The following is a 7,749-nucleotide window of genomic DNA, read 5'->3' on the forward strand; positions in this document are numbered from 1 at the left end:
GCAAAACCCCATCTCAAAAAAAAAAAAAAAAAAAAAAAAAAAAATCACCTTGGCTTGGCATGGTAGCATGCACCTGTAATCACAGCTACTCAGGAGGCTGAGACAGGAGGGCAGCTTGAGTCCAGGAGTTCAAGACCAGCTTGGGCATTATAGGGAGACTGTATCTCAAAAAGCAAAAAAGAAAGATCACCCTGGCTGTCGAATAAAGAACAGATTAGAGGAAGGCAAGAGAAGAGGCGGAGAGTCCGGTGGGGGACTCTTTTGGAATAGGATGAAGCCCAGGAGGGGCAGTGGGAGAGGGGACTTCACAAGAGTTGGAGACTGATGGATCAGGAAGTAAAGGAGAGGGAAAGTGGAGGACCACTCCCAGGTTTCTACTTTGACTCCCAGTGGGGAGAGAGATAAAGGGTCTGTAATCCCAGAACTTTGGGAGGCCTAGGTAGGTGGATCACTTCAGGTCAGGATTACGAGACCAGCCTGGCCAGCATGGTGAAACCCCCAATTCTTCGGATGTGGTGGCACATGCCTATAATCCCAGCTACTCAGGAGACTGAGGCAGGAGAATCGCTTTAACCTGAGAGGTGGAGGTTGCAGTGAGCCAAGATCGTGCCACCGGACTCCAGCCGGGGCAACAGAGTGAGACTCCTTCTCAAAAAATAAAATAAAATAGACCAGGCATGGTGGCTCACGCCTGTAATCCCAGGACTTTGGGAGGCCGAGGTGGGCAGACCACCAGAGGTTGGGAGTTCGAGACCAGCCTGCCTAACATGGAGAAACCCTGTTTCTACTAAAAATACAAAATTAGCCGGGCGTGGTGGCGCATGCCTGTAATCCCAACTACTCGGGAGGCTGAGGCAGGAGAATCGCTTGAACCCGGGAGGCGGAGGTTGCGGTGAGCCAAGATCGTGCCATTGCACTCCAGCCTGGGGAACAAGAGTGAAACTCCATCTCAATAAATAAATAAAAGGAAGAGGGATAGGGAAGGGGCAGGCTGGGCACATGGTGGTGAAGATTGGTGACAGTTCAGAGAGAGTTTTGGACAGGCCTAGGAGACAGCAAGTGATACTGAGTCCGGAAGGCAATTGGTGGGATATGGGGGTTCAGAGCCTGGGGTCAGGGCTAGGGAAGGAGGGGGTTATCCACAGCCCAGGATTTGATATATCTGAGCCTGGGGAATTGAGGGAATGGATCGAGCCCAGAGGAACCACATGAAAGGTTTGAAGTCCAGCCAGGAAGGGAGCCAAGGAGGAGCTCACGTCCTGGAGCTAGAGGTGGCCCTGTCTGTCCAGTCCTGCCCAGAGACGGAGTGAGAACATACCCGCCAAAGGTCCTTTGGGTTTAGAGATAACAAAGTCACTGGTGACCTTGGAGGAACGGTTTCTGTGGAGTGGTGGAGTTGGGGAGTGAGTGGGAGGTGAGGACAGGGATGGAGGGGTGTGAACATCTCTTTTAAGCACTATTTTTTTTTTTAAGGCAGCAACACTGCTAGCTGAAAGGGGCAACTAAGGTGAACATGGGATGAGGGAGGGGTGGAAGTGGGGTACGGGAGATGCGGGGGGTGTGTTTAGGATGAATAGACTTAGGCAGGTTCATGTGATGAGGGGGAAGACAAACATGAGTAAGGAGGGGAAAATGAAAATCAAGGTGCTCAGGATTGGGGTGTGTGTGTGGTGAGGCTGGCACTGGGGGTGATGCAAAGCCTTGGAGTGAGGTTGGCCTTGAAGGGGGAAGATCCATCTATGCTACAGGGAGGGGAAGGAGCAGACAAAGGCTATGAAGGGGGTTCCTCCCAGATGGCCTCTGTTCTCTCTGAAAGTGGGAGGCAAGGTCCTGTGCTAAGAGCCATATGGTGGGTGGAGTGGTGGAGGGGGACTGTGGAGAGACAGAAAGGGTACTCACTGCTCAGCCAGGAGCCCTGGATGTACCCTGGCAGAGCAGAGCTCATCTGCAGAACCCAGCAGCCCTGAGGGAAGGGCTGGGCATGGGGCATGCAGATGGGTGAGCCAGGCCAGGGTTTGCAGGGTGGGTGGAGCATCCTGGGGCACCAGGTGAGGCTCAGAGAATGGTGAGCCACCTGTTTGGCTGGATCTTACATGGGCTAAAAACCCCTTGAGTACTGGCCTGTGAGACCTTTGCCTGGAAGGCAATAGGGAACCATGGAAGGCTGAGCAGGAATGGGACATAATCGAAGCTGTATTTAAAAATTTGTATTTAGTGGCCTGGCACAGTGGCTCACACTTGTAATCCCAACACTTTGCGAGCCAAGGCAGGTGAATTGCTTGAGATCAGGAGTTCCAGACCCACCTGGCCAAAATGGCAAAACCCCATCTCTACCAAAAACATAAAAATTAGCCAGGCGTGGTGGTGCATGTTTGTAATCCCGGCTACTTGGGATTAGGCTGAGGCAAAAGAATCGCTTAAACCTGGGAGGCAGAGGTTGCAGTGAGCCGAGCTCAAACCACTGCATTCCAGCCTGGGCGACAGAGCAAGACTAGGTCTAAAAAAAAAAAAAAAAATTGTATTAAGTGATGTGTGTATAGTGTATACTGGATTAGAGAGGTCAGACTGAAGGCAGTCTGGAACTGCTTCATGTCAGTATCTGGAACTGCTGACATGTCTAAAGGGAGTATCTTAGTCCATTTTGTGTTGCTGTAACAGAATACCTGAGACTGGGTAGTTTATAAACAAAGAAGTTTATTTTTCTCACAGTTTGGGAGGCCGGGAAGTCCAAGAGCATGGTGCTGGCATCTGGTGAGGGCCTTCTTGCTGCATCCTCACATGGCAGAAGGAGCTTACATGCGGGGTGGGATTAGGGGGCCAAACTCATCTTTTATCTAGAACCCACTCCCTCAATAACTAACCCACTCTTGAGATAATGGCATTAATCTATTCCTGAGGGCAGCACCTCATGCCCAAAGGTCCCACCTCTCAACACTGTTGTATTAGGGATTAAGTTTCCAACACATGGACTTTGTGGGAAATGTTCAACCCATAGTTGAGAAGATGTTTAGTGTCCAATGTCATGGAACAGCTTCTTGCTCCAGAGGTCAGACCCAGGAGCTCAAGGTGGGGCTGGCCCAGAACTGGTCCACTGGGCATGGGCTGCCTCATGGAGCAGTGAGCCATGGGCAGAGGGGGCCCTGCTGGGGGTGCTCAAGAGGGGAACATGGCTTCAGCTGGAAACCAGCAGTGATGTTGTTACTCCATTCCATGTGAGATGTCCTTGGATCCTCCTAACAGTCGATGAGGTCAGGATCATCTTTCCCTTTTAGAGATGAAGGACTGAGGCTCAGAGAAGCCAAGTAATTCACCTAAGGCCACACAGCAAGCAAGAAGCAGAGCCAGGACTCAGCCTAAGTCTGAGCTCCTGCCACTTCTCTAGGGACCTCTGCTCCACCTGACTGCACTGGAAGGTTATGGGTGGTTCTGGGGCAGGGCTTGCTGGGGGTGGATTTAAGGCTCAATGACTCCAATGGCCCAGGGGGACCATGATCCAGGCACTTACCCAGGAACACGGGTTGCCCAGGGCGCCAGGCTCGGCCTCTCTGGGAGGACATTTATGCCCAGACTGAGGTGGGATCCCCTTGGTCCATGCGGTCACCGCCAGAGGGCGCAGCTGTTGTCCAGGTGATGGCAAGGGGAGGCCCCCGCCCCCCCATCCCAGTTTCCGGAGAAACCAAGCAGGCTCCCCCTCATGGAGTCGGGGAGCTCCTGTCACCTCTCATCTCAACCTGAGGTCTTGCTGACCCTTCCCCAGGGATGTCGGATTTGCTCAGGGAGTCAGATTTCCTCCGCGTGGGTGTCTGAAGCCTGGAGTCTCCTTGCTGACCCTGTGCCTGGTCTGCTGCATCCTCCTCCAAGTGCCACTCCCAGATGTGCTTGTCTTGCCTCCCTCTGCCTTCTCGTTGCACGGCCCCGGTGCCGGGGTGGTGCCAAGCACCAGGTTGCCACCTCTGTCACCTCTCTCAGCTTCTTCACAACCCTGAGGGGGTGAGGTGGGGTGGGGGAAGGAGTGCCAGCTAGACCACGGGGGTCACCGACAGGGCTCAGAAAAGGGGAGGGCAGCACCCTGGACCACACAGCCTGCCCAGGGCCCCAGTGGGCGGCAGGGGAGGGAGGAACTGAATTCCTGTCTGGGCAGGACTGAGAGAGGGTGGGGGCCCCAGAGGGAGCTGCCCTGGTCCTTCCACTCTAGCCCACCTCCTCCATTTCCCCAGGGTCACCTCCCGCCAGGCCCCCAGTCGATGGGAGCTCCTCTCCCCAACCCCCTACTTGCTCAGCCAGGTTTTGGCTCGGATCCTACCACAATCCCTCCCCGACCCCAGGGCCCTCCCGCTGCCTCCCTCCCTCCCCAAGTTTAGCCCCTTGGCTGTGGCCACTGAGGGCCTGGCTAGGGTCCCAGGAACCACACCACAGCGGCCAGGCTCGCTGGGTCGGAGCTCGGGACAGTCCCAGTCTGTCTGGCAGGACTGGCGGGCTTGGGATTGGCTGGAGCTGCCCCCGCCTGTGGGAGGAGGGAGCTGCAAGGGGAGGCCGCGTGGCTTGCCCAAGGTCACCCTCCTTTTCCCTCCCAGCATCCCTGTTCAACCTTTGTCCTCTCGGCCTCACCTTGAGGAAGGAGGAAACAAGAAACCCAGTAGGCAGAGCGCAGAGAAGCCTGATGAAGGCAAAGGGCTCCTGACACACTTATTCATTCAGTAAACACTGAGTACCTACTGTATGCCAGGCCCCCAGAGCACAGCAGCAAACAGAGCCCCTGCCCTCAAGGGGTCACAGCCCAGCCAGAGACAGGCAAGGAAACCACCACAGGCATCATATAGACTTGTGTCTCTGAGCTGTGTGTGTGGCAAGGGCGCAGAGTGGGACTCGGCCTGGCTAGGGCCGGCTTCCCTGGGGACCGGAGAGGTGAGGAGCCTTTTCTGGCCCAGGCAAGGGATGCAGCTTCTGGCGGAGGCCTGTGTAGGGGCTGTGCAAGGCCTCAGTTTCCTCATCTGGAACAATGTAGGAAATAAATGTGCCCTGATCACGCTTGCTTCCAGGCGGCCTGCGTCCTGGCCTGTAGCCCTCGAAAAGAAGGCGCTGTCGCTTCCACTGGAAGGGTGAGCCCGAGCTCATCAGCGAAAATGGTGGGGAGGGCATTCCCGGGAGCCCCCTGGCTCACACCAAGCTCGGAGGTAGCTCGCGGAGGTGAGGGCCCCGGGTTCTCGGCCGCGCTGCCCAGCTTCCTTGGCCCCTTCCGCTGCCTCAGTCTGCAGGAGAGGAGGGGCTGGTCCCCGGGCTGCCTCTCCTTCCCTCCCCTCCCACACCCCCATGCTCCTGGCCACGTGGCACCTCTGTGCCCCAGGCCTGGGGGAGGACGATCTCTGACCTGGGGACAAGTGGAGCCAGGGAAAGGTGGGTGGGATCTGGGATACCGCGGAGCCCGGATCCGGTGGCGCAGCCCCGCCCCGCAGCCCCGGGGGTGCTGTCTCTTTAAGAGCCTTCAGGCTGCTGGGAGCAGATGGCCAGGCCGGCCGGGGCCCCTTGTCCTTTGTGTGGCTTCGCACAAAAGAGGGGGCCAGCTGGGGAGGGGGCGGCTGTAGCAGGTGGGAGGGGTGGGGCCTTGCCCCTCCCCCTCCTAACCTTGCACCCTTGCCCCTCCATGAGGGGGTTGTTCGCTAGGAATGCGCCTTCCCTCTAGACCCTGTGGCCCCCACAGTCGCCCCAAAACTCCTAGGACACACTTCCTGTGTCGTGGCCCACCTCCTAGGCAGAAGCCTCATTGCATCCGGGCCTAGGGACTCTCCCAGCCCCCGCCCCAAGGAATAAACCTCCCCTCCCTGTCCCCACCTCCAGAGCAGAGTCTTCCTTTGGCCCAGAGTGCCTGGCTCTAGATAGAAATAAAGAGAATGAGGTTCTTAGGGGGCGGGGGAGAGGGATGCTGGGGCCGGAGGGAATCCAGTGGCTGGTGATCCCTGCTAGAGAGACTGGGGGTACCTGGGGCAGCCCTGGAGTAGGGAGGCAAGAAATAAGCAGGATGCTGAGCCTGCGGGTGGGGGTGAGGAGGCCGGGCCCGGGTCCCCAGGTTTGAGTCTGGAAAGGAGTCAAGGGGGGATGGGGGGTTCAACTGAGGCCCTGCCTAATAGGGGGCGGGGGCAAGATAGAAGACAGCATGGTAGGAGAGGCTGGTGTGCAGCAATGGTTGCCTGCCAGGCAGGAGGGGAGAGAGATGAGAGCCTCTCCAAAGGGTGGAGGTGCTGGGGACAGGGATGGCGCCCTGCCACTCAGGAGGGGTCGGCCTGAGAAGACTCTCTTAGTCTTGGAGCAGACCTCCTTAGCTCAGACCGGCCCCTGGTCCATTCATTCTCCTCCTTTGTCCAGACCTCCCCACCCTGGGGCTTGGTGCCCAATCCATGATTTAAGAGGAGGATAGAGGCCCCGTAGCCCTGGCCCGAGGTGTGGCGGGCAACGTGGCCGCTGGCTGGGTGGCCCCATGTGGCTGGACAGCGCAGCAGCCGGGTGGGGTTGAGCCTAGCTTTCCCTGGTTGTCCGCAGGAGCCCCCAGGAACAAGCGGCCCCAGCCGGGTCATGGCCCAACCGCAAGACCCCGGCCGCTCGGCCGCAGGCAGCGGGTGGGGGCAGGGATCCCTGGCTGGGCCCTGGGCTGCTTCTAAATTTAGGAATCTGATTACAGAGTGGCCGAGGAAGGGAAGGGAGAGAAGGGCGCGAGTGCGGGCTCGGCTCAGTCTGGGCACAGCGGGGTGTGCCCGGGTGGAGGTGTGTCCAGGAGACTGGGGCTCCGGGTGGGAGGGGCGGCGGGCGGGGGCTTCGGCTTGTGTGCGCGGCAGCACGTGCCCCGGGCGGCGGGGACGGGCACGGGCGCAGCTCGCAGGCTCGGAGCCGCCGCCGGTGTGTGCGCTGGCTCTTTGTGTGCCTGGCAGGGTGGCTGGGTCTGGCTTTGAAAGTCTCTGCCCACCCCCTCCCCCATCTCCGTCTGTGCCGCTCTACCCGCTTCCCTGTCTGTCACTCTGCCCATGCTTGTCCGGGGGGAGGGGGTGCTGCTTCCAGCTGGGGTGACAGTAAACCCAGTGGGGAGGAGACCCAGTTCCTCTATCCCCTGCAGCCCAGACCTTCCCCTACACCTCCCACTCCCCATCCCTCAGCCCTTGCTACCACTGTTTAGGGGTGCACACTGCAGCAGTTAAAGGGAACTGGGGCAACCCTTGGGGACCCACAGATCCACCAGAAGCCAGGCTCTGGCTGGGTAGCACTTGGAGGAACTCATTCCTTGCCTGTCCAGCCTCCCATCCGTTCTGGCCCCCAAGGGCGCATGAAGGGGGGTCCCCCCTGCGGAAGGGGGGGCGGGGAGTTCCTTGGCAGGAAGGGAAATGGAAGGAAAAGCTGGGCTCCACCCGGGCGGGCGGGCAGGCGGCCCCAGGGCCCCCGGGGCAGGCGGCAGTAACCCGAGCCCACTGGTGTGTGGTGCTGGTGTACGCGTGGGTGGGGCTGACCCCTGGCTACTCCTGGGGGGCAGTGGGGTCTCCCCCAGGGGCAAGTCTGGGAGCCCAGGGACGCGAGGGGGGCCCCCGCAGCGGGACGCGTGCCCCACCAGGGTCCTGATCCCACCCCCTGGAGGTCTGGCCCTGGCCCCCAGGCCCCGCCCCCCGGGCCCTCCCTCCCACCCCAGGGCCAGATGTTCAGCTGGCGGAGGCATCGGCTGGGGGAGGGGTGCTGAGGCCGCAGCCGGCACTACTTCCCTGCCAGCAGCTT

General features: G+C 59.2%; 1 long non-coding RNA gene across 3 annotated transcripts; it reads right to left on the reverse strand.

Moving 5' to 3' along the window:
• Positions 1-2,674: 2,674 nt before the first annotated feature.
• LOC105469495 (uncharacterized) lies at positions 2,675-5,781 on the reverse strand. 3 transcript variants are annotated; one of them, XR_011610507.1, is made up of 3 exons: positions 5,369-5,781; positions 3,719-3,982; positions 2,675-3,311 (listed from the first exon to the last, which is right to left on the reverse strand). It is a non-coding gene; the product is annotated as an uncharacterized lncRNA (long non-coding RNA). The 3 variants fall into 3 exon arrangements; XR_011610506.1 differs by having other exon boundaries at positions 4,609-5,781; XR_011610505.1 differs by having other exon boundaries at positions 3,719-5,781.
• Positions 5,782-7,749: the final 1,968 nt, after the last annotated feature.

The sequence above is a fragment of the Macaca nemestrina genome, chromosome 12 (genome assembly GCF_043159975.1).
Source record: "Macaca nemestrina isolate mMacNem1 chromosome 12, mMacNem.hap1, whole genome shotgun sequence".
Lineage (NCBI taxonomy): Eukaryota > Metazoa > Chordata > Mammalia > Primates > Cercopithecidae > Macaca > Macaca nemestrina.